The sequence below is a fragment of the Erinaceus europaeus genome, chromosome 2 (assembly GCF_950295315.1).
Source record: "Erinaceus europaeus chromosome 2, mEriEur2.1, whole genome shotgun sequence".
Taxonomy (NCBI): domain Eukaryota; kingdom Metazoa; phylum Chordata; class Mammalia; order Eulipotyphla; family Erinaceidae; genus Erinaceus; species Erinaceus europaeus.
In genome coordinates this window covers 152,525,882-152,552,772 of record NC_080163.1, presented here as the reverse complement: position 1 = coordinate 152,552,772, position 26,891 = coordinate 152,525,882, and positions in this window count along the sequence as shown.

Sequence of the window (26,891 nt, the reverse complement as noted above, 5' to 3'; positions counted from 1 at the left end):
GGAAGTTGGGGTGTGGAATAACAGTAGACAGAACATAAAGTTGGATGCGTCTGAATTACTATAGGTAAACTAAGAGATTCAGGAGTTAATATTTTAGCCTGAGAGGTTAGAAAGGGCCCTAACATTTGCTTGACTTGTTGGCTGAAACAGCCTAATAAAAGATCAACACCCAATGAAGTTGAGATTCTGGGACTCCTGGTGTACTCTAGAGGAAGATAATAAAACCTAGAGAGATGGGCGGTAGCGCAGCGGGTTAAGCGCAGTTGGCACAAAGCACAAGGACTGCCATAAAGATCCCGCTTCGAGCCCCTGGCTCCCCACCTGCAGGGGAAATCACAAGTGGTGAAGCGGGTCTGCAGGTGTCTTTCTCTCCTTCTCTCTGTCTTCCCCTCCTCTCTCCATTTCTCTCTGTCCTATCCAACAACAACAACATCAATAACAACAACAATAATAACTACAACAATAAAACAAGGGCAACAAAAGGAAATAAATATTTTTTTAAAAGCTTAGATTGGAATACTACAGTGCATCTAGCATGTAAGATTTGCTCACCCAATTTGGGAGGGCCCAGAAGGCTGAAAACTAAATTTGTGAGGGGAGCACACTGGGTCATTCATCTCTGTAGGTCAGAAATTACAGTGGGAAACGACACCACTAGATGAGTATCCCACAATACAGTGGGTGCCCAGTGAGGCTGTGTTCACCAATTTGACTTGGAAATATCTACGGTCCTTATTAGTCACTATGACCTTTGGACAAGAAAGAAATGGACAGTTCACATTTCTGCTTGATTTGTATAAACAGAAAAGTTTTAGGTCAAGGGAACTGAAATCTTATTTGAATCACCAAAGCAGGATTGTCTCCTCAATCAGTTCCCAGACTTGAGTCTGTTTATAAACTCAGAACCCCTTGAGAGGATGTGGTGGGTCCCACTGAAGAAGGACCCTACAATACTGTGGGGGAAAAATTATTGTTAACCTTTCTCCCAGCCTTCCCTAATGGAACCTGCAGTTTATTTTTAAAACCAGGATGACACTGCAGTGGGTTAAAAGAAATAATCAAAACTGGAAGGTGGGGAGGGCAGCTACAGGTTCTTAATTGACGATAATTTTTTTCTTTTTTTTTTAATTTTTTTTTTTTTATTTAAGAAAGGATTAATTAACAAAACCATAGGGTAGGAGGGGTACAACTCCACACAATTCCCACCGCCCAATCTCCATATCCCACCCCTCCCCCGATAGCTTTCCCATTCTCTATCCCTCTGGGAGCATGGACTCAGGGTCATTGTGGGTTGCAGAAGGTAGAAGGTCTGGCTACTGTAATTGCTTCCCCGCTGAACATGGGCGTTGACTGGTCGGTGCATACTCCCAGTCTGCCTCTCTCTTTCCCTAGTAGGGTGGGTCTCTGGGGAAGCTGAGCTCCAGGACATATTGGTGAGGTCTTCAATCCAGGGAAGTCTGGCCGGCATCCTGATGACACCTGGAACCTGGTGACTGAAAAGAGAGTTAACATACAAAGCCAAACAAATTGTTGAGCAATCATGGACCCAAAGCTTGGAATAGTGGAGAGGAAGTATTAGGGAGGTACTCACTGCAAACTCTAGTGTACTTCTGCTTTCTTACTTTGGTGCCATACTCCAAACTCAGTCAATTTCTGCTTTGCGTTTCTACTTCTTTTTTTTTTTTTTACATGCATAACATTCCCCAGATTCCCATTTAACAATACAACCCCCACTATTTCATTCATCATTTTTCATGGACCTGTATTCTCCCCACCCACCCACCCACCCCAGAGTCTTTTACTTTGGTGTAATACTCCAATTCCATTTCAGGTTCGACTTGTGTTTTCTTTTCTAATCTTGTTTTTCAACTTCGGCCTGAGAGTGAGATCATCCCATATTCATCCTTCTGTTTCTGACTTACTTCACTCAACATGATTTTTTCAAGGTCCATCCAAGATCGGCTGAAAACGGTGAAGTCACCATTTTCTTACAGCTGAGTAGTATTCCATTGTGTATATATACCACAACTTGCTCAGCCACTCATCTGTTGTTGGACACCTGGGTTGCTTCCAGGTTTTGGCTATTACAAATTATGCTGCCAAGAACATATGTGTACACAGATCTTTTTGGATGGATATGCTGGGTTCCTTAGGATATATCCCCAGGAGGGGAATTGCAGGGTCATAGGGTAGGTCCATTTCTAGCCTTCTGAGAGTTCTCCAGACTGTTCTCCACAGAGGTTGGACCAATTGACATTCCCACCAGCAGTGCAGGAGGGTTCCTTTGACCCCACACCCTCTCCAGCATTTGCTGCTGTTACCTTTTCTGATGTGTGACATTCTCACAGGAGTGAAGTGATATCTCATTGTTGTCTTGATTTGCATTTCTCTGACAATCAGAGACTTGGAGCATTTTTTCATGTGTTTCTCGGCCTTTTGGATCTCTTCTGTGGTGAATATTCTGTCCAAGTCTTCCCCCCATTTTTGGATGGGGTTATTTGTTGTCTTATTGTTGAGTCTGGCAAGCTCTTTATATATGTTGCTTATTAAACTCTTATCTGATGTATGGCATGTAAAGATCTTCTCCCATTCTGTGAGGGGTCTCTTGATTTGGGTAGTGGTTTCTTTTGCTGTGAAGAAGCTTTTTAATTTGATGTAACATTCAAAAGTCAGTGGCATTCCTCTATGCAAACACTAAGAAGAAATTGAAATCCAGAAATCAGTTCCTTTTTCTATAGCAACAAAAACAATAAAATATCTAGGAGTAAACCTAACCCAAGAAGTGAAAGACTTGTATACTGAAAATTATGAGTCACTACTCAAAGAAATTGAAAAAGACACAAAGAAGTGGAAAGATATTCCATGTTCATGGGTTGGAAGAATTAACATCATCAAAATGAATATATTACCCAGAGCCATCTACAAATTTAATGCTATCCCCATCAAGATCCCAAGCACATTTTTTAGGAGAATAGAAAAAATGCTACAAATGTTTATCTGGAACCAGAAAAGACCTAGAATTGCCAAAACAATCTTGAGAAAAAAGAACAGAACCGGAGGCATCACACTGCCAGATCTCAAACTGTATTATAGGGCCATTGTCATCAAAACTGCTTGGTACTGGAACATGAACAGACACACTGACCAGTGGAATAGAATTGAGAGCCCAGAAATGAGGCCCCACACGTATGGACATCTAATCTTTGACAAAGGGGCCCAGACTATTATATGGGGGAAGCAGAGTCTCTTCAACAAATGGTGTTGGAAACAATGGGTTGAAACATGCAGAAGAATGAAACTGAATCACTGTATTTCACCAAATACAAAAGTAAATTCCAAGTGGATCAAGGACTTGGATGTTAGACCAGAAACTATCAGATACTTAGAGGAAAATATTGGAAGAACTTTTTTCCGCATAAATTTTAAAGACATTTTCAATGAAACGAATCCAATTACAAGGAAGACTAAGGCAAGTATAAACCTATGGGACTACATCAAATTGACAATAATTTTAAGAAACCCAAAATGTGACTGTGTTCCTCCAGTCAGAATAGACATTTAGAGGGCTGGATGCTCCACAGAGGTATAACTCAGGCCTGTCTCAGTGTGTCCCAGTGGTTCCCAGTTTTAGAATGCAAATTAGGAACAGACATACTCAGCAACTGGCACTATCTACCTTTATCTGTGGCATGAGAGCTATTAAGGTAGGAAAAGCCAGTGAAACTCAGAACTGCCTATTGACAGAAACAGTAAACCAAATGTAACATCACATCCCTGGAGGGACTTAGGTGACAGAGACTAGTGCCACCATTAGGGACTTGAAAGGTGCAGATGTAGTGTCTTCCACATTCTCACTCTGTTAGACCTCTGTAGAGACAGAAGGACTCTGGAGAATAGCAGTGGGTTATCATAAACTTGACCAAGTAGTGACTCCAATGGCAGCTGCTGTTCTAGATGTGGTTTCATTGCTTGCGCTAATTAACATATACCCTGACACTTCATGTACAGTTATTGGTTTGCAATCCTCCCCCCCCCCTTCCAGATTTGAATAAAGACTACGAGAAGCATTTTCTTCCTCAGGCAAGGCCAGCAATACACTTTGACAGTCCTTCCTCAAGGATATATCAATTCTCTAGCTCTATGTCATTATAATTGGGAAGGGAGTGGGTCACTCAGATTTATTTCCCTTCCACAACAGATCACACAGGTCCATGGCATTGATGGTACTATGCTAATTCAGTTGAAAGAACAAGAAATATTAACTACTCTAGATTGGTAAGACTGTTGTGTATCCAAGGAATGGAAGTAAATCCAATTAAAAGTCAGAAGCCATTCACCTCCATCGAGTGTCTACAGTCACATTGGTTTAGGGCATGATTAGATATCCCATTTTTTTAAAGTGGAAGGTAAATTGTTGTTGCATTTGACCCCCTGCTACAGTCGAAAGAGAGAGCCAACATCAGGAGTCTGGCATTAGCGCAGCGGGTTAAGCGCATGTGGTGTGAAGTGCAAGGACTGGCTAAGGATCCCACTTCAAGCTCTGGCTCCCTACCTGCAGGGGAATCACTTCACAGGTGGTGAAGCAGGTCTGCAGGTGTCTGTCTTTCTCTGCCCCTCTCTGTCTTCCCCTCCTCTCTCCATTTCTCTCTGTCCTATCCAACAACGACAACATCAGTAACAACAATTATAACTACAACAACAATAAAAACATGGGCAACAAAAAGGAAATAAATAATAAATATTTTTTGAAAAAAGAGATCCAGCATCTAATTTGGTCCTCTATGAACTTTGGAGGCAATGTGTTCTTCATCTGAGCATGTTCAGTCAGTGGGTTCTAGTCAGTGAGATGGGGGTGACGGGAGGAGCAGCAGGCAGGTCTGAGAAGGGAATAGTATAGACTGGTGGCTCATATTTCAATGAACTTAAGTTTTTTTTTTTTTTTGCTCTGACACTGCACATGCTAGAATAGTTCTCTGGCTTCTCTCATTCTCATGTGAAACTCTCTCAAATGAAATAAATTCCAAGTGTGTCTTTCCACTTAAGGCAGGGGGAGTATGCAAGTCTGGTGCAATACCCCTGCATATCTCCCTGACCCTAAAGCTTCCATTTCACATGAATTTAGATTTTTAAAATGGTTTTTAAAAGATAGTAAATGGGAGTCGGTTGGTAGCACAGTGGGTTAAGTGCACATGGTGCAAAGCATTAAGGATCCCGGTTCAAGTCTCCGGCTCCCCACCTGCAGGGGAGTTGCTTCACAGATGGTGAAGCAGGTCTGCAGGTGTCTACCTTTCTCTCCCCCTCTCTGTCCTCCCTTCTTCTCTTGATTTCTCTCTGTCCTATCCAACAACGACATCAATAATAACTACAACAATAAAACAACAAGGGCAACAAAAGGGAATACATAAATATTTTTAAAAGACAGTAAATAATAATCTAAGACTTGTAAAGAAAAAGCAAAAAAAATCTTTACAGTGATTTTCCTTTGGATGCTCAGAGCTCAGCTCATCTGACTTGGTCAAGCCTGTCTGTTGCAACAGAGGAAGTTTCTATGCTGTCATGTCTTTTCCTCTCTCCCTCTGCCTTCCCTTATCTGAAAAAGCTGGCCTGGTGATGGTGGCAAAGGACCGAAGATGGGGATGAGAGTGTTTTGCAGACACCTATTATGGTGAAATGAGTAGTTGTGCCTCTGTGCCAAGAACTGTACTGTAAACCATTAACCCTCCAATAAAATAATTTTTAAAAATTACATACAAAAATTTGACCTGGTGGGAGTCAGGCGGTAGCACAGCGGGTTAAGTGCATGTGGTGCGAAGTGCAAGGACCGGTGTAAGAATCCCGGTTCAAGCCCCGGCTCCCTACCTGCAGGGGAGTTGCTTCACAAGCGGTGAAGCAGGTCTGCAGGTGTCTATCTTTCTCTCCCCCTCTCTGTCTTCCCTTCCTCTCTCCATTTCTCTGTCCTATCCAACAACGACATCAACAATAACTACAACAATAAAACAACAAGGGCAACAAAAGGGAATAAATGTTTTTAAAAAGTTGACCTGAAGCAGTGAAGCCCTGGTGATGACCAGAAAATTAATGATGTGAGTTCTAGTGTGTTTGTATTTGTCTAGATTTTTTTTTTCTTACCAGACCACTGCTCAGCTCAGGTTTATGGTGGTACGGGGGTGGGGGGGAGACTGAACCTGGGACTTCGGAGCTTCAGGCATGAGAGTCTCTTTACATCATCATTATGCTATCTAACCCTGCCTGTGTGTTTGTATTTGCATTTGTGCTTGTTTGTATTTATTTGTGTTTGTATTGTGTTTGGGAGGCTCCTCTTTGGGTGTATTGAATATTAGCGCTCAGGGAGGGGACCCCCGTGTACATATATCCATGTGCATATGGAGTGCTTAATCTGGACAAGTGTGCACACATCTTGAGTCATTGCTGTGAACAGTGTGTGTAGTGTTATTCCCCAGTCCTTTGACTATTCAACCACCAGTTTTATCAGAAGCCCTGAGTTGGTTGATTATCAGCCACCAGGGGGCAGCAGAGGACTGGGGAGAGCTTTCTTCTGCCACAGGAATTTACGGAAGCCTTCTCTTCTACAGCTGGCCTCCCTCTGAGCCTGGCATCCAGGCTCTCTGAAGCCTCTCAGCCTAATTTCCACCTCTCCTGATCAACCTCCTGCCTCTCCTGGATTAGCCAACAGTTCCTGGTTGAGGCTTTCCGGATGGCCCAAGAATCAGACATCAGGCTTGTGATAGGATGGTTCAAACCTGTAGGTAACACCAGGTGGTCTCATACCGCCCTGTGAGAAGGGATGAAGAGATGCAGCTGTCTTGGATCCTTGAGGTGCAGGGTTGACCTAGGTGTGTGTGTCTGTGTCAGTGTCTGTGTGCGTGTGCGTATGTGTTACAAGAGCACTGCTCAGCTCTGGCTCATAGCAGTGTGGGGGATTGAACCTGAAACCTCAGAGCCTCAAGCATGAAAATCTTTTCGCATAACCAATATGCTGCTTCCCCATTCCAACTGGGCCACCTCTGACTCATGCATACTAAGCTGCTTAATCTCTGGATCTCTTTTAGGGGTGCTCTGTAGTTCTGTCTCCCCTACACTCAGCTTGTTCTGAATACTGCTAAACCCTTGGGTTTACACTGGTTTGTAGGAAGTAAGTTGCTCTGAGGTTCCAAGGTGGGCATTGGAGGTCCGGCCGGACCCCAGAGCCCTTCTGCTCTGCTGTCCCCACATCCAAGTCACCACCCACCAGTAATAGTGGGGCAGAGCTCTGCAAGGTCAACCTGGAACTCCTGGTCCTCTTTACATTCTCTCTATCCAGAAATCCTTATTGAAGGCTTACTGTGGACCCGACACTGTTCTTAGAGCTCCCCTGCTCGTGGTGGACACCACCTTAGCTGCCAGCCTTGGGAAACGTGGTCTCTCAGCAGTGGAGTTTGTGAATGGGAAGCAGCTGCCCTTAGCCTGCAGGGAGGAGGAATAAGTGTGATTGAATAAAGGTGTTCAGCTTCCTCCAGATGGTCCCATATGAGTTTCACTCGATAAGAATTTCAAGAGAAGGGGGTCAGGTGGTGGCACACCGGGTCAAGTGCACGTAATAGGAAGCACAAGGACCTGTGCAAGGATTGGGGTTCAAGTCCCCAGTTGCCCACCTGCAGGGGTGGTCACCTCACAAGTAGTGAAGAAGGTCTGCAGGTGTCTGTCTTTCTCTCCCTCTCTATCTTCCCCTCCCTTCTCAATTTCTTTCTGCCCTGTCCAATAAAATGGGAAAATGGCCACCAGGAGTAGTGGATTTGTAGAGCAGGCACCGAGCCCCAGTGATAACCCTAGAGGTTAAATAAATAAATAAATAAACAGACAAACAAATAAATAAAATTTCAAGAGAACGTGCCTAACAGGTGTGCAGTTTCCAAATTTGTCCTTTATTGGGTTCTGAAATAGGATTCATGCAAAAGTGAAATTAAAGTGAAAGCTAAGGGGACAGGTTTCCCAAGGGCCTTTGGAATGAGTCCAAAAAGGCCTTTCTGTGCAAAAAAGTCCCCTTGTTTTATATTCCTCTTATGTCACATCTGGGCCAACTTCCCATTGGCCCGCTGGAATAAACTCCTCCCACTTCGTATACGTGCAGTGTCAAGAACCTTTCCCCGTGTTGTTAGTGCAGTGCATCCCACTTGCTCCTGTGCAAACTCTGTGAAAATAAAAAGTGTCCATGCTCCCCAAGGTCTCCTGTGCCTGTCATGTCCCTCAATATGATGATAAGATAGTAGACTTTGGGCCAGGCTTTCACTAAGTACCACTGCATCAGAGTCTCACAACAACAATCCTAGTCTCAACTCAGTCCCTTTTATGGCTGAAAAAAGGGGATGCTTGGAGATGTTAAATGAGTTACCATTTAACAGCACAGCAGGGATTGACCCACACTGGGAATCACAGGTAGCTTGCTCTCATTTCTTGCTTCATTATTTTTTAGTGTCCCTACACCTGGGGACCTTTGTGACCTATTCACAACCTACTCTTTGCCTGTGACAAAACACCAAAAAGTTACACAGGTCATGGGTCTTAAAGATGATATGATCTTCCTCATCTAGGTGACCAGGTTAATGATTTGGGGTGTGTTCTACCAAATAATCCTCTGTAGACCTACATATATAATAGCAAGGTCTTCAGCTGTCATCATGTGGATATCCACTTCATAGAGATGAGATAGTACAATATGTTTTTCTCCCTCAGGATAGTAAGATGATAATGCCTTCATTATACATATAAAATAACTTTCACAGGCTAAGGGGACTAGGATGGGGCTATCTTTTGAGAAAGAGGCATATAACTGTGTATGAGAGAGAGAAAGAAAATGTGTTGCTGATATGATCAGACTAAAGATCTGTGGTGTGAAGATTCTCTTGAATTAGGTATATGGGTCCTATACTCAGTGATAAATATCATTATAAGACAGAAGCATACAGGAGGAGAGAGCGATGTGGGCACAGAGGCAGAGGTTGGAGGGATGTGGCCACATGCCAAGGAGGTCTGGCAGCCACCAGAAGCTAGAAGAGGCAAGAAACAGATTCACCTGTAGGCAACACTGGGGAATAGCACATGACAGTGCCAGACCCTCACAGGGAGCACAGCCATGCAAACACTCCAGTTTCAGCCCAGGTCTACTCATTTCAGAATCTTGAGCTCTAGGACTGGGAGAATACATTTCTGTTGTTTAAGTTGGTGCTAACTTGTTACAGCAGTCATAGGGAGTCACTGTGGTACCAAATTATTAGTTAAAAAAAAGAATCGTTCTAACAACAACAAAAATCCAGTCATTCTTTTTTTTTTTTTAAATTTTTCCCTTTTGGTGCCCTTGTTGTTTTATTGTTGTAGTTATTATTGTTGTTGTTATTGATATTGGTGTTGCTGGATAGGACAGAAAGAAACAGAGAGAGGAGGGGAAGACAGAGAGGGGGAGAGAAAGATATACACCTGTGGACCTGCTTCACTGCTTATGAAGCAACTCCTCTGCAGGTGGGAAGCTGGATACTTATGATGTTGGTCCTTGAGCTTTGCACCACCTGCACTTAACCTGCTGTGCTACCACCCGATTCCCAAAAATCCAGTTATTCTTAAACAGCAGAATACAGAACTCATATGTATAGTATGAATCTGTTTTTGTAAAATATTATAGGAGAGAGAGCAAGAGAGGGTGTGTATACATACACAACACAATGAAAAATATTGAAAAAGGAAATCTGATAATTCATCCTAAGGTAATGCATGTGAAGGCAAAAGTACAAAGATATTTAACCCAGAGGTATAAGCAATGGCCCAACTGGGGGAAGCAATCTAGAAGTTTAACACTGGTGTTTGACTCAACATATCATAATGCAACCACTGAGTAAAATTCTACAGAGTTTTTTTTTAAACAAAGACCTTGTATAAATGTACTTAATTCTATGGAAGAATTGTCAAAGTCTGGTGTGGTAAAGGCAGTTATGAAAATTCACATGGTTTGTAAAAAAAAAAAAAGTCACATGTTTGATAAAGAATAATTGTCACAATAGAAGTACAAATAGCACTTGTCATGGAGAGATGAGAGATCTCTGTAAACTTTTTTTTAATTTTCTTTATTTATTAGATAGAAACAGCCAGAAATTATGAGGATGATAGGGAGAGAGACAGAGAGACATGTGCAGCACTACTTCACCACTTGTGGCAATTCCTCCGGAGGCGGAGGCAGGGCTATGGAGCAGCAGCAGCTGTGCTTCTCTCCTTTCCTCTCCCAGATCAACTAGGAATAGCAAAGGAGACTACCTGGGACCGCGACAAGACAGGACTAGAACGACTTCAAGAACCCGCCAAATCACTGGTGAGTGCAAACACGTGTGGCTCGTGGACAGAGAGGAGCCTAGGGAGAAATTGGGTGGCTGGTAACAGTCCAGCAGTTTACCAGTTGAGACACCACCTCTAGTCTGTTTCACCAACAGAAAGACGGCTAAAGGGAAGAGAAGATTCCCCTGAGACTCACCAAATGCAACTGTAAGTCCCCATTGCTACTGCCCTCAGAATCTGGAGCAGCTGCAGGGAGGACCTGCGCTGGCACTAGGAGACAGAGAACTAACCAGGAAACTCAGGAGAAGATCTATACCTCAGTGGCCTAGTGGTGGAGCTGTGAGAGTCTCTTTACATAACCACTGGATTATCTCTGCCCCTGCTTTATCTCTTGGTCAGGAGTCAGTGATTAAGCTAAGAAGCCTAATTATAGTTTAAAAGCCCTCAGGCTCCCATAGCCTACAGGGAAGAAAAAGAACAAATGAGGTTTTTAAGCCACTGAGCTTCAACTCAGGAATTAAAATAATATTGAAACAACTGTCAACTTCCACAACTGTGAACCCTTTAATTACCTTATTTAGACACAAGTCAGTCCAGGCAAGAGTGATCAGTAATTTGAAAAGTACTGAGAGAGGGACCTCATAACATAATATATAAAATGGTTAAACCAACAAGAACAAATATTGGAGAAATTAACCAGGACAAGAGTCCAGCTAAAAGCCCACCACTTGCAAATCTTTCCCCCTGCAGGTGGGGACCGGGGACTTGAACCTGGGTCCTTGCACATTGTAATACGTGCACTCAACCAAGTGCACCACCACCAGGCCCCGATCTTTGGTATTGTACAATTTGTTTTTGTTTGTCTGGATTATTTTCTGGAATGAGCAGGAATTGCAGCTGTAAATAGGGAAAAAAATGTGTGATTAAGTTCAGCTGTGTGAGGACAAAAGCAGTGAAAAAGGATTTGGAAAGTCTGGGCAAAGAGCTTAGAGAAACACAGTGGTTGAACTTTGGACTTGTAAGCATAAGGTTCCAAGTTCTATTCCTGGCAGTGCAGATGCCAAAGTGTTGCTCTGACCTCTTTGTCCTTTCTCTCTGTCACTATCTCATGAAATAATTTTTGTTTGTTTTTTCTAAAGATAGAGACAGAGAAGGCGGAGAGGCACCAAAGCTTCCTTCAGTGTGGTAGGGGTTGTGCACATGGCAAAGTAGTGAACTATCCAAGTGAACTATTTCACTGTCCTGCGGAATAATTTTTTAAAAATCTTTGAGGAGTAGAAGTAAATAGCATAATGCTTATATAAAGAGACTCTCATGCCTGAGGCTCCAAAATCCCAGGTTCAGTCCCCCAGCACAACCATAAGCCAGAGTTGAGCAGTACTCTAGTAAGTTAAATTAAAATAAGATAAACAACAAAATAAATAATCTTTGGAAAGCTGAAAAACTATCTTAGCCAAAAGAAGGCTACGGAAACTTGACAATGCAATAGTGTCTGATTAGTCTGGCGGGATCCCAGAACAGGACATTAGGTTAGAAACCAGGAAGACCTGGGTGGTTTTGAATTTTAGTTAACACTGTGACAGCATGTTGTGCATTCATGGTGCACATGGGCCATCTTAATAGAAGCTCTCAGTCAAGCAAAAGTGGGTGTGGGTATATCAGAGGCGTGCATGAGCACAGCGGTAAGTCTCTGTAGTGTTTGTTCCATGTCTCCACACAGTGGAAACCATTCTACAAAGTGAAGTCTGTCAAGCATCCACACAGGCTCTCATCCTGTTAGAATAGGGTGCAAAGAGGGAGTTGGGTGGTAGCGCAGCGGGTTAAGTGCACGTGGTACGAAGCGCAAGGACAGGTGTAAGGATCCAGGTTGGAGCCACCGGCTCCCCACCTACACGGGAGTCACTTCACAGGTCTGCAGGTGTCTGTCTTTCTCTCCCCCCTCTGTCTCTCCTCCTCTCTCGATTTCTCTCTGTCCTATCCAACGATAGCAACAACAACAATAATAACCATAACAATATAAAACAAGGGCAACAAAAGGGGGAAAAATATGGTCTGCAGGAGCAGTGGATTTGTGGTGCAGGCACTGAGACCCAGCAATAACCCTGGAGGCAAAAAAAAAAAGGAATAGGGTGCAAAGAATATGATCCCTCCCCACAGCCTCCTCACCCCACCACACCACTGTGAGAGCACTGTAAGTGGCCCTGCTCCCGAGCTCCCTGTCCTCTGACTCTGCTCCTCTCTGATGCTGGGTGTCAAGGAACAAAAAGGAACAGCATGTGCAGCACTAGAGCCTGACTCCCCACTTTCAAACCTTGGCTTTATAAGCCTGGGTGCTCTGGGCACTTTGCTTAACTCCTATCCTTTTACAAACTGGAGCAACCAAGGCTCCACTAAGGGGGCCTCTGAAGACTATATGAGGAAGGAAGCAACTCAAGTGTCCATTGATGGAAAAAGGGCTAAACAAAACGAAGTCTTGCCACAGACAGGGGAGTCCTCACTCAGTGGTCAGATCAACCAGTAGATAAGTGAAAGAGAAGCCTCCCCTTAGCAGCATCTCAGCCATAATGTGCTGCCCTGGGGTGGCTTTGTCAACCACCTTCAGAAAATGTAATGTCACCTTTGCATCAATTATAACATTTTAATACAGCTTTTAATGTTTATTTAGTAGCTGTCTACTGCACTGTGGTAAAAATAGAGGCGATGAATTGTATCATGGGTCACACAGTAAGGTACAAATGTATAGATGAAAATTGCTAGTCTAGGGTCCACAGATGGACTGCAGGAACAAGAGTAAACAAAGAGAAGTGATGGGAGATGAGGTGCTTGAAGCTGAGCTACAAGCACCTCAGACTGGGGCTTGGCCTCTGAGGCTCCAGGGCAGGACCACAGTTCTTGTCCATCACCACAAGCCATTCCTCAGAGAGCTGGTCCTGAATCGGAGCAGTTGATAGACTGGTAGGTCTCTGAAGACTAGCTATAAAGGAATATTACTCAGCCACATAAAGGAACAAAGTACAGATGCATTGGTGCAATGTGGGAGAGCCTGGAAAACAGCATGTTGGTGCTGGTTTCTAGTTCATCTAGGAGAGTATACATACTGCTATTTGCAAGGATGAATGTTCAAGCCCCATCACCCACCACTACCCCCACCAGCAGGGAGAAAGCAGCACAAGCAATGGAGCAGTGCTGCAGGTCTCTCTCCCTCTTTCTCTCCCTCCCCCCTCTCTTTCTCTCAATTCCTCTATCAAAAAAAAAAAGACAAAAAAAAATGGCTGGTAGGAACAGTGGAGCTGTACAGTCACTGAGTCCCTGTGATAATACTGGTGGAAAAAGGAAAAGGGAGAGGAGGAAAGTGGAGGTAAAGAAATGAAAAGGAGGGAGTTGGGCGGTAGCACAGTGGGTTAAGTGCACATGGCGCAAAGCACAAGGACCGGCATAAGGATCCCGGTTCAAGTCCCTGGCTCCCCACCTGCCGAAGAGTCGCTTCACAGGCGGTGAAGCAGGTCTGCAGGTGTCTATCTTTCTCTCCCCCTCTCTGTCTTCCCCTCCTCTCTCTATTTCTCTCTATTCTATCCAACAATGACAACAACAATAACCACAACAATAAAACAACAAGGGCAACAAAAGGAAATAAATAAATAAATAAATAAGAAATGAAGAGGAAAAAAAAGTAAACAGTGTGCTATCTGCCCCTCATTTGACTGTATGACCTCACAGCTGCCACACGCTGTCACTACCACATTGTGTGCTCCAATGGATATGTTCTGTCCAGAACAGTCAAGTCCTGAGGCCAGAAAGCAGATTTGTGGGTATCATGGCCTGGGATGTGGAGTGATGGGAAGTGACTGTTCACTGCATTTAGGGGAGAGGAAAGAGTTCTGGGATTTGATGGCAGTACAATGCTGTAAAGGGATTCATTGTCATTGAATCAGACTCTTTATAGAGGTACTTTTTTATCTTACAAAATGAACATATTGTGGCTTGGGAGGTAGTTCAGTGCTAGGTCATTCAACTTGCACGGGAGAGGATTTGGGCTTGAGCCCTGCCATATCCTAAAATGACAAAGTAGCATTCCAGTGTCTTATATCTATCTATCTATCTATCTATCTATCTATCTATCTATCTATCATTTTCTGTCTGTTTATCTATCATCTACATCCATCATCAAAAAAGAGTGATGGAATCGAGGAGGCATAGAGTCCCAGCAATAATACCAGCGGTATAATAATGATAATAATAAAAGGTAAACTGATTTTTCATGAACTGAACTCTGAATATTTACCTACTTACTATTATTTTTTACCCCTGGTGTTATTACTGGAACTTTGTTCCAACTACCATGTAGCAGATGGTTGCCACACTGCTTTCTACCTCCTGTGACCTGGGAGGACAACACCCCTACCCCCACGCCTTTGTAACACACCTCACCCACTTCTGGGACCCATGAGAAACAGGACTCTACTTCCTTTGTGTAGATGTATTGAAACTTCAATCAAAAAGACCCTGTGGGTTGCGCTTCCTCAAAAACAGGAACTCAGAGCTCTGCTACTAGTGAAAGGACTCATGCCTCCACATTAAGCACGTCATCAATTGCATGTTCTCCACCTCCTTCTCCACCTCCTCCTCCACCTCCTCCCGCATCTCCTCCTCTTCCTCTTCTCCCTCCATCTCCTCCTCCACCTCCTCCTCATCATCTTTCCCCTCTTCGTCCTCTTCTTTCTTCTAATTAGAGCACTGCTCACCTCTGGCTTATGATGGTGCTGGGAATGAAACCTGGAGCCTTGAAGCCTTAGGCATGAGTCTTTTTACTTAATCATCATGCTAGCTCCCCCATCCCTTTTTGCATATTCTTTATTTATTTATTTATTTATTTATTTATTTATTTATTTTTTATTTAAGAAAGGATTAATTAACAAAACCATAGGGTAGGAGGGGTACAACTCCACACAATTCCCACCACCCAATCTCCATATCCCACCCCCTCCCCCGATAGCTTTCCCATTCTCTAGCCCTCTGGGAGCATGGACCCAGGGTCATTGAGGGTTGCAGAAGGTAGAAGGTCTGGCTTCTGTAATTGCTTCCTCGCTGAACATGGGCGTTGACTGGTCGGTCCATACTCCCAGTCTGCCTCTCTCTTTCCCTAGTAGGATGGGTCTCTGGGGAAGCTGAGCTCCAGGACACATTGGTGGTGTCTTCAATCCAGGGAAGTCTGGCCGGCATCCTGATGACACCTGGAACCTGGTGACTAAAAAGAGAGTTAACATACAAAGCCAAACAAATTGTTGAGCAATCATGGACCCAAAGCTTGGAAAAGTGGAGAGGAAGTATTAGGGAGGTACTCACTGCAAACTCTAGTATACTTCTGCTTTCTTACTTTGGTGCCATACTCCAAACTCAGTCAATTTCTGCTTTGTGTTTCTACTTCTTTTTTTTTTTACACCTTTTTGCATATTTTTATCTCAGCCCACCAGCCCTAGCTTCTCAGTAGCAGAAGGCTGTGATGATCTTTTGACCAAGTCAAGTACAAGAGAGTCGGGCCTAGGGTAGAAACAGACTGAGTGGCTAGGAGGTGCCTGGGACTTAACTCTGGCCCCAGAAGGGAAGGGCAGAACTCAGACTCCTCCATCTGAATTGGTACCAATGGCAGACACCTGATCATCAGCCATATCTGGCCATGCTCTTTTAATCAAACCTCCCACAGCTCTCCCCAGCACCACAGTGTGGATGCAGTGAGGTACACTGGCCTCACCCACAGGAAGACTCGGGCGTTGGAAGGGTCTCTTTCCACTGTCCTAGTCAATGGGATTTCTTCTTCTTTTTTTGGATAAAAGACACAGAGAATGAAAGAAGAAAAGACACCATAACACCAGCACTTCCCCCAGTGTTGTGGGAGCCAGGCTCAAACATAGGCCCAGTGCATGACAAGCCAGGTGCGCTTTGCAGGTGAGCTCTCTAACTAGCCACTAGATGGGGCTCTTTCTTGGAGTAAAGGGAGGCAGAGGGGGAGAGGTCGCTCAACAAAATGACAGGCTTGATTTGGACGAAGGGTGTGCAATGGGTCAAGACCTTTACCAGAAATATCTCACCTTATCTTCACCAGCCTCCCTGTCAGACAAGCAGACAAGCACAGAGCAGCTGAGTGGGTTGGAGGTCACACAGCAAAGCTCATATTCAGACTCATTTCAGAGCACAAAGCTTGGGCCCTGGAGTGAAGTCATCTTAGCTATGCTGCGATCCTGTCATGAAGCCAGATGGGCCAAGAGGAGGCAATAGAGGATATAGAAGGCTGTGGTGTGGGAGTAGGAAGGAGACAATGACATAGGAGCTGTTGTAGAATGGATGGACTTTTAGCCCCTTAGAAAATGATGGTCAGGGCCTGGGTGGTGGCACACCTGGTTGAGTGCACACATTACAGCACACAAGGACCTGGGTTCAAGCCCCCAATCTCCACCCACAAAGGGAAAGCTTCATGCAGTGGTGAAGCAGTGCTGCAGGTATCTGTCTCTCTCCCTATTTCCCCCTTCCCTTTCAATTTCTGATGGTATCTATCCAATACATAAAGATAATAATTAAAAAATAATAAAATAAAATAATTTTTAATGGCATTCAGGTAGCCAGAGATACTAGGCCTTAGATGTCAACCTTCCAACTCCTCAAATCTGGTGAGATCTTTCCCAGCAAATGGGACTACCTGGTTCCATTTTAGATGGCACATCATCTAACAAAGTTACAGATACTAGATAGAGGCTAGGGTTCAGGGTACTGGGTGCAGGTGTACATGTATCTATAAGCAAGGGGCAATTATATAATTTAGGGGTTGGGCGGTAGTGCAGCAGGTTAAGCACACGTGGCGCAAAGCTCAAGGACTGGTGGAAGGATTCCGGTTCGAGCCCCCGGCTCCCCACCTGCAGGGAAGTCACTTCACTGGCGGTGAAGCAGGTATGCAGGTGTCTATCTTTCTCTCCCCTTCTCTGTCTTCCCCTCCTCTCTTAATTTTTCTCTATCCTATCCAACAACAAATGACATCGACAACAACAATAACAACCACAACAAGGCTACAACAACAAGGGCAACAAAAGGGGGGAAAAATGGCCTCCAGGAGCAGTGGATTCATGGTGTAGGCACTGAACTCCAGCAATAACCCTGGAGGCAAAAAAAAAATTATATAACTTAAAAGTAAAAGTGCTTAATAGTCCTGTGTGATTACACTTACACCTAATAAGTCTGGAATCCTAGTAGAAGGACCTAAAAAAGGCATCATAACTTCTCTAATCTATCATATTTAAACCAAAGTAGCTTGGCAATCTAGCAGAAAGGTCCAAAAAAGACAGACCCCCAAAACCTAATTGCAGTTGGGTACAACAAATGATACTCAATGCTTAAACAACTGGGAGAAAGTCCAAGGTCATCAGATAAAGAAAGGACTACAAAAGCTAGATAAGGCCAAGAGACTGGCTCACTTAATAATGGTATTTTGGGGCTGGGTGGTGACACCTGTTTGAGCACACATGTTACAATGTACAATGTCCCAGGTTTAAGCCTCCAGTCCCCACCTGCAGGGGAAAAGCTTTGCAAGTTGTGAAGCAGTGTTGTAGGTGTCTCTCTGTCTCTCTCCCTCTCTATCACCTCCTTCCCTCTCTATTTCTGACTACTTCTATCCAATAAATAAAAATAAAGAAAATAAAGAAAATTTTAAATGAAAACAATGGAATTTTTGGTCAACACTAGACCATTCCAACATCTGGAGCCCTAGTTAGGAAACCCTGGGATTCCCACACAAAAATGATGGGATAGACCACTAACAGATCCCTCTCTGAACCTTCACTGGTCACTTCCATCAGAAAAGTCATCATAGGCCCTTCTGCGGGCTTTCCCAGGACCTTGCCCTCACTTCTTCTTCTTCTAGCGTTTGCCCTTCTTCCGTAGCCAGTCAACAGCATCAGGTTGAGCCTGATGTCTGCTTGTTGCTGGCTTTGAAAGTGACTGGGATCCATGTGGATTCAGTCGTCTAGGAAGGATCGTCAGTTTCCCCAATAAATGGGTACTCACGGGATGCACCACGAGAAGGTCGATCCAATGCATCCCCTTGCCCTCACTATAAAGCAGCAATGGTAGGGACTGTCCCACTCTCTGAAGGGAAGCTGGGTCATCTTGTCCTGCTACTCAGGAAGATTTGTCCTAAAATGAGTGCAGCCTGGAATGTTCCCAGTTGTGACCATGAATTGTGAGCTCAGACCAAGAGGGACTCAGAAGTTACACAGGCTCCTGTGCTAAATATAAATATACATGGACACAGAGTCAGGTGGACAGGGTAAACAGTTAACTTTATTCATAGATTTTTTTTTTCAAGACTGGGAGCTACTCTTTGCCCTAATCCAACTTTCTAGCCCTTTTCTCTACTCTGACACCATCTTCTCAGACAATATTTTTGTCCAACCCCATGCTAGCTATCAAAATACAATAGTTATGGGCTCCTAGGAACATGCCTAAAATGGACTTCCTAGCTTCTTTCCACCCTACAATCCCTATTCTTATCTGCTCTGTTTCTACTTTTTGGTTCCTGTTCATTAATCTTTTTGTCCTGCTTTATATCTTGCTGCCTTTCAGCCACCAAGTTGCAGACACCATCATGATTCCATCCTGACTTCCCTGGACAGACAGATGACCTCATTAATGTGCCCTGGAGCCTCACTTCTCCAGAGCTCTACCCCACTAGGGAAAGATAGAAACGGACTGAGGATAAAATCGAGCTGCCAACGCCCATGCTCAGCAGAGAAGCAATAACAGAATCCAACCTTCCACCTTCTGAAACCCCCAAATAATTTTGATCCATATTCCCAGTGGGGGAGAATTGTTAGGGGGAAGATGACCAGAGGACTATGAACTCCAACTCCATCAGGACTCAGAAAGAGAAGAGGGAAAAGGGAGGGATATTTGGATGTAGTAATAGATGTATGTGTGACTTGGAAAGGAAGAGAAGATGGGAACATGGTGGGGGAGGGCAAATATTTGTCTATACAAATATAGACAGATAGTTGTAGAAATAGCAGTTAACCTATATCTGCAGCCTTAAGAGAATTGCTATCGTTTCCATGGAGGGATTCAGAACTGTGGTGGTGGGAACGGTGAGTAGTTGTACACTTGTCATCTTGTAATTTTGAAATCAATACTAAATCACTAATAAAAAATTTTTAAAGGAAAAAAAGAGAGAAAGAAAAAAGGAAAATGGCGGTCAGAGTAGTCCTCGAGGATTTGCCCCATCTCTGTGCTGAAGGAGCTCCAGAGGCTCAAAGTCAGCAGGACACTGGTTCAAGAGCACCTGCCAAGTTCACACCCAAGTTCATTGCCAAAAGGTTATCACTCACTGAGGGTCTCTGGGGGAGATGCCTTCTTGATTCTACCTGTCGCCTGCCTGGCCTGTGAGCTGAAAGCATGGAGAGTAGGGGGGGAGTGGTGGTGGACACATGAACTGAACCCAGGACTTCACACATGTGCGGCATGAACGCTGCTACTAAGTTACACCCTGGCTCTGACTGTATGTATTTCGAAACTGAATGAAATTTAAGATTGTTTCTAGCTGATAGGGAGTCCTAGTTTAGGAGCTGAGAGCATCCTGCCTTCCAGATGAAGAAACTGAGGCCTGCGGGTAAGGTGAAGGTATTTATCTCAGTCACCCAGATAGAAAGTGGATAGATAGGGAGCGGGCTGTGGTACAGCCAGTTGAGTGCACACTTTACCATGCCCAAGGACCCAGATTCAAGAACCAAAGCTTCACAAGTGGCGAAGCGGGTCTGCAGGTGTCTCTCTTCCTCTCAACTTCTCTCTGTCTCTATCAGAAAAAGAAGGGGTGGGGGAGGGAAAAGAAGGAAGAAGAAGAGAGAAGAAAGAAGGACAAAGAGAGAAGGAGGAGGAGGAGGTGGAGGAGGAGGAGGAGGAGGTGGTGGAGGAGGAGGACTATGACAACAACAACCAAGGAAGCACACAGGAATATTCAGTCACAAAATGAAATGAGTGCCTCTCTTATTCCATGGGATCCATGGATCCCATGCGTTGGTCCCAGTAGAGAGGAAGTTTGAATTTCATGAGGATGTGGGAACTGAAGAAGAAGACAAAAACAAAGGTTCAGATCACATCAGATAAGTCCAGGCCACCTCACTGGTATTCTCACACCCACACCATAGGATGGGTGTGCCTGCAGCTCAGAGGAACACAGGCAGCTGGTCACTGAGACACAGCCAGGAAGTTGGACAGTCAGACTTGACCCAGGAGGGTCAAGTAATGGTGATAGTGACAAGTACCCCTTTCTTTTCTTTTCTCTTCTTTTCTTTTCTTCTTTTCTTTTTAGATTCATTTTATATGAAATAGAGAGTCTTACATGAGAGAAGCCAGAGCACCACTTTAGGACATGTGGCATTGGGGATTAGAAGGGGAGCTTCAAGCATGGAAGTCCTGTGCTCTACCAGCTGAGCTAATTAATTCTCCAGCAGCTGGTGACCACTCTCCTGCAGTGCCCCCCCCCCCACACACACACACATATGGAAGGGGAGGCTTCGAAGAGGTGGTGCAAAGTCATGTGGAGGGGACCCGCCAGCCCACAGGATGGAGCTGTCCTCTGAAGAGGAAGGTCACTCCTGTCCCAGGAGGGGGTGCCAATGGAGGGGGTGGGAAAGCTTTGAAAGGGTAGTTGGAGTAGGAGGTCACTGGGACAACTGTACCCCCCTCCTGGAGAAGCTCCCTCTTTATTTCCCACCTTCCTGGCACCCCCCCTTGCTCCCTCTCTTCCCCATCACTGCTTCTTGTGTCTTCTGAGTCACTTGGGCAAGTTCCTTCACCTCTCAGTTTGAGCCTCAGTTTGCCTATCTGTAAATTGGGGGTAATGCCTCCATAGGCTGCATTCGAGGGTTATTTTGAGGACTAGCCGAGCTACATCTGTGGGTGATGTTTTCCACCTTCCAGGGAGGCCAGGGCTCTGCTAGTAGGACTCCTTAACCCAAGTTCGTTCTTCTTGCCCTTTTCTTCCAGCTTGGCCCAGGAGACAGGACTCTTGGGCTCTAGGTCTCCTGGTCCCTGCTCAGAGATGTCATTTCAAGTCTCCCATCCCATCTGGTATCCAGGCGGCAGGGGGAAGCGAACTCAGCCGGTGTGGGGAGGTTTTGGCACCCTGTGAACCCACCCCAGGACTCAGCCTCAGTTTCTCCTCAGCATCCCCATCGCCACCCCAGTTCTCTGGGCCGTTTGTGAATCTGGCGGCACAAGTCACAGGCGTCCGGAAACTAGGGTGCGGGAAGGGAGGGAGCGAGCATGCCGGCCCCCGCCTTCGGGACCTGCACTTCGAATCCACGTGATTTCCCGGCAGCTGCCCGGCTCCCCAGCAGAGCTGGCGGCTGCTCTGCTTTCAGTTTCGCACAGAGCGCAGCGGGCTGGAGCTGGGGATGGTGAGTGCAGAGCGCAGCTCCAGTGCTGGAGCGCATGGCAGGGCATGGCAGGGCAGGTGGGTCGCTGCGGGAGGGTAGACAGACAGGCAGACAGACGGCCAGCCAGGGGTCCAGGCAGCCTGCTGTCTGGATGAGTTGGACGATGAGTTGCACGCAGGTCCAGGTCGCCCAGTTTGGGGGACAGACCCGGTGTGCTCCCCATTTCCCACCCATTCTTTCTGCTGCACTTGTCACCAGTAGGTGACATTTCCCACAGGCCAACCCAGCTGGGTCTCACTTTCTTCTTCTGCCTATTGGGGACATTTGGCCAGCCGTCCTTAAGGGGGCTGGTTGGTCAAGATGAAATGCATCCGAAATGGATCTATGCTCCTGAATGGTGGTGCTATGTCTGTCTGTCTGTCTGTCTTGTCTGTCCAGTCGGTCACCCCCCCACACACACACTGCCTAGGGGTGTTTTTCAGGCTGTTAAATTGGGGCTTGATGGTCTTTTGCAACTTTTAAAAAAAATTTCTTTATTGGGGAATTAATGTTTTACATTCGACAGTAAGTACAATAGTTTGTACGGTCTTCTGCAACTTTTAATTGCCTTTTTAGGGGATTAGACAAGTTGGTGACCTGTTTTGCACAACTCAGAAATTTTTAGCTTGGAGTGGAATAGGAAGGGGGAGACCTTTTTATTGTGGGCAACTCCAAACCTGAGGAGGAGGAGAGTTGGGTTGGCGGCAACAGTCAAAATCTCACTTGGATAGGAACCAGTTTTGTAATGTGCATGGCCCAGGGTTGAGCCGGTCTTTAGTACTGTGGTCTCTTTCATATTTTCTCTCTCCTGTGTGTGTGTGTGTGTGTGTGTGTGTGTCTTCTCTATCTTAATAAAAAGAGAGAGAGAGAGGGCAGAATTAGGCAGAGTTATGTGAACTTGTGAATTTAAAAAAAATATTTATTTATTCATTTTCCCTTTTTGTTGCCCTTGTTGTTTTATTGTTGTACTTATTATTGTTGTTGTTATTGATTGTTGTTGAATAGGACAGAGAGAAATGGAGGGAGGAGGGGCATACAGAGAATGGGAAAGAAAGATAGACACCTGCAAACCTGCTTCACTGCCTGTGAAGCAATTTCCCTGCAGGTAGGGAGCTGGGGACTTGAACCGGGATTCTTATGCCAGTCCTTGTGCTTTGCACAACCTGCGCTTAACCACTATGCTACCGCCCGACTCCCAGACTCATGATTTTTTGTATGCCAAGTCTTTGTTCAATGCCAGTGGTCATCAATCCAAGGGCAGCCCAGGCTGGTCTTAACTTTGAAACAAATAGTGGCTATCGCAGCATGGTGACCAAAATATTTCAGAAGGTTCTAAAAGATAAAGAGTTTTTAAAAAAAATATCACAAGACCAGCAGCATTTTAAAACATTTTAGCAGTAATTCCTTGACGTCGACTCTCTAGACTACACCTGCTTGAACACTATAACTTCATAAGTAGAAGGTGAGTCTGCTGCTGTCATTTTGTCACTTTTTGTTTGTTTGTTTTTTCTATTTCCTCCTCCTTTCACCCCACTTTTTTCACCCAGGATCCTGGTCAGATCCTAAAGTTTGTAGGGCTGCCCATTTAGGGAAATGTGGGAGGAAGAGACAATCCCCCCCACACACACACAACCTGGCATGCTTTGCATTTTATTTATTTGTAAAAGATCTATCAGATAGAGGAGAGAGAGGGAGAGGGAGAGGGAGAGGGAGAGAGAGAGAACAAGCGCAGACCTAAGTAATGATGTGGATGAATTCCACGCAGTGCCCCATATACACAAGGAGAGCTCTCTATTCATTGAGCCCCTTCCCCGATGGCTACATACATTTTATAATTTTGGGCTTCTCCCTCTCTGAACAATTAGGGGTTCTATGGACATACTAGAGCTTTCCAATAGCACTGGGTAGCAAGAGAACTTTGAATTTCTAGAACTTCGACCATCCAAATGACCTTTCCTTCTCTATAAGGACAAATAAGCCCAGAGGAGCTCCAGGTTTGGTCTCCCAAGGAAAAAGGGGGCGGGGGGGATAAGCCAATAGTTTCAAGGTACTTCTGAGCTCCCCTTTCATAATGCTTTCCTTAAGCCTTTCTGATTGCAATGCCACCCGCCTGTTGGTTGTGCACATGCCACGGCTCCAGAAAAGCCTTATCAGCCTTGACTGGTGCCCAACACGGCAGGCACACCAGGTCCTCAGCACCTGTATTTTCTGGGTGACCGTGGACTGACTATTCCGTCTGTCAGAACTTCAGTCTCTCGTCTTTCAAATGGGATGTGACTCCATGCTTTAGAGTTCTGCTGAGCACTTGGTCTGGCTCCAGGGACCCTGTGAGCACAAGGGGAGTGGAGCCCTAGATGGAGGCAGATAGGCAGTTAGAACAGTTCTTTGGAAGAGTTCACAGCAAGCTTAGCCTCACTCCTGGTCTAGATATGCGGGATGTCTTCATGTGTAAGAAGACCAGTCTGTGTCCCTTTACCTAAATGCAGTTCTTAGTATGTTTTTCCATTCTGTGATGGGTTGAATTGTGTCTGTAGCAAAGATATATTGGTGTCTCAGTGTCTCAGAATGTGACTTTATTTCAGGGGCCAGGCAATGGTGCACTCCTTAAGCGTACATGTTACCATGCACAAGGACCCATGTTGAGTCCTGGTTTCCCACTTGCGGGAGGGAGGCTCTATGGGTGGTGAAGCAGGCCTTCAGGTATTTCTCTCCCTCTCAATTTCCCTCCCCTCTCAATTTCTCTCTGTTCTATCAAATAAAATAGAAAGAAAAAAAGTAGGAAAAGAAAAAGATAAAGGGGAAAAATGGCTACCAGGAGCAATGGATTCATCGTGCAGGCACCAAGCCCATTAACTGTGGTATCAATTAAAAAAAAAAAAGATCACCTTATTTGGAAACAGGGTTATCAGTTATTGTAGATATATTAAGATGAGGTCATAGCAGAGTAACTGGGTCCTTCATGCACTGTGGCGGGTGTCCTTGTAAGATAGAGACTGGCATATGAAGATATGGCTGCATGAGAAGAGAGTAGTCATGTGACCACAGACCACAGAGGCAAAAATTAGCAGGATGACTCTATAAGCCAAGGAATGCCAAGAATTGCCAGTAACCAGGAGAAGGTGGGGAAGGCCAGAAAGTCACTCCCCTAGAGCTACAGAGGGACCTTGGTAGGTGACCAGGATGTTGGCTTAGTGGTAGAGAATAGGAAATGTCATTGTGAAGTCCTGTGTTTGGTCCCTGGCACCCCATATGCCAGAGTCATGGTCTGTGTCTAATATTTCTCTCTCCCATTAGCAAGCAGAGAATAAATCCTATTTAAATGTGGAAGGTAAAAATGGAGTCAGGCAATAGGGCACCTGCTTGAATGCATACATCACCATGCAGAAGGACCCAGGTTCAAGCCCCTGGTCTCCACCTGTAGGGTGAAAGCTTCAAGAGTGGTGAAGCAATACTGCAAGTGTCTTTCTTTCTCTCTTCCTATCTCCCCCCTCCTTTCTCAACTTCTCTTTGTCTTCTCAGTGAAAAAGAAAGGGAAAAAATTAAATGTTTTCCTATCTTTATTTGATCTCTTTATTTTTTACATCTCTTTTAAATTTTTATTTATAAAATGAAAATACTGACAAGGCCATAGGATAAGAGGGATATAATTCCACACAATGCCCACCCCCAGGGCTCTATATCCCATTCCCTCCCTTGAAAACTTTCCTATTCTTTATCCCTCTGGGAGTATCCCAGGGTCATTATGGGGTGCAGAAGGTCGAAGGTCTGACTTCTGTAATTGCTTTCCCACTGAACATGAGCATTGGCAGGTCAATCCATACTCCCAGCCTGTCTCTCCTTTTCCCTAGTAGGGAAGGTTTCTGGAGAGGTGGGGCTCCAGGACACATTGGTGGGGTCACCTGCCCAGGGAAGTCAGGTTGGCATCATGATACCATCTAGAACCTGCTGGCTGAAAAATAGTTTAAGATATAAAGCAGAACAAATTGTTGACTAATCATGAACCTAAAGGCAGGAATATTGCAGATGAAGATTTGGGGGCTCCGTTTTGGAAAAAGCTAGTAGGTCTATTTTAGGTATATTCCAAGGGGCCCATGACTTTACTAGTTTTTGCCTGAGTCTGGCATCTAATATGCAGGTAGATCCAAGTTACTGTCTGGGGGGATGGTGTCATAGTTAGAAAAAGGACTAGAAAGCTGGATCAGGGAAGAGAGTAGCTCTCAAATTAGGGGAAAGTACATAAATATTGTTAACTGTAAACTCCATCGATTTGATCTGGGGCCCATATTCAGCACAGGAGCCTATGTCACTTCTGCATCCCTGTACGTCTGAGCTCGCATTCTGTGGTCATGGCTAGGAATATTCCAGGCTGCACTAATTTCAGGACCCATCGTTGTCGGGTGGTAGAGTATATTGTTCAGTCTCCCTTCAGAGAATGAAAAAGAAAGGGAAATTTTTTAAATAAGTGGGAGGGAGGTAGATTTACTATGCAGAACGACCCAGGTTTGAGTCCTCAACCACTCCGTAGGAGTACTATGCACAGGGGAAGCTTCATCAGCTGTGCTGCCTTGCCTCTGTCTCTCACCCACTTGAGTCTCTCTCCCTTTCTGTCTCTCATGCTCTATCTTTTAAAAAAAAAAAAAAGTGTGCCAGAAGTGGTAGAATCCTGTTAGCACAAAGCCCCAGTAAAAACCCTGGTAACAATAAAAAAATAAATAAAATGGGAGCCAGGCAGTAGTGCACTAGTAGAGTGCACATGCTACCATTAATGATGGCCTGTGTTTAAGGCTTCTGTCCCCATCTGCAGGGGGAAAGCCTCACAAGAGTTAAAGCAGTGCTGCAGGTGTCTCTCTTTCCCTCTCCCACTCTCATTTCTCTCTGCCTCTATCAAAAAGAGAAAGGGGGGGAGAGAGAGAGAGAGAAGGGAAGGGGAGGGGAGGGGAGGGGAGGGGAGGGGAGGGGAGGGGAAGGGAAAGGGAAAGGAAGATAGAAAAATGGCCACTTGGCAGCTATGGATTTTTGTGAAGACAGTGAACCCCAGTGAACAAGCTTTGTAATAAAAATAAGTTAAGTTCCTGGAACATAGCTCACCAGATAAAACACAACTTTCCACTTGTGAGTCCC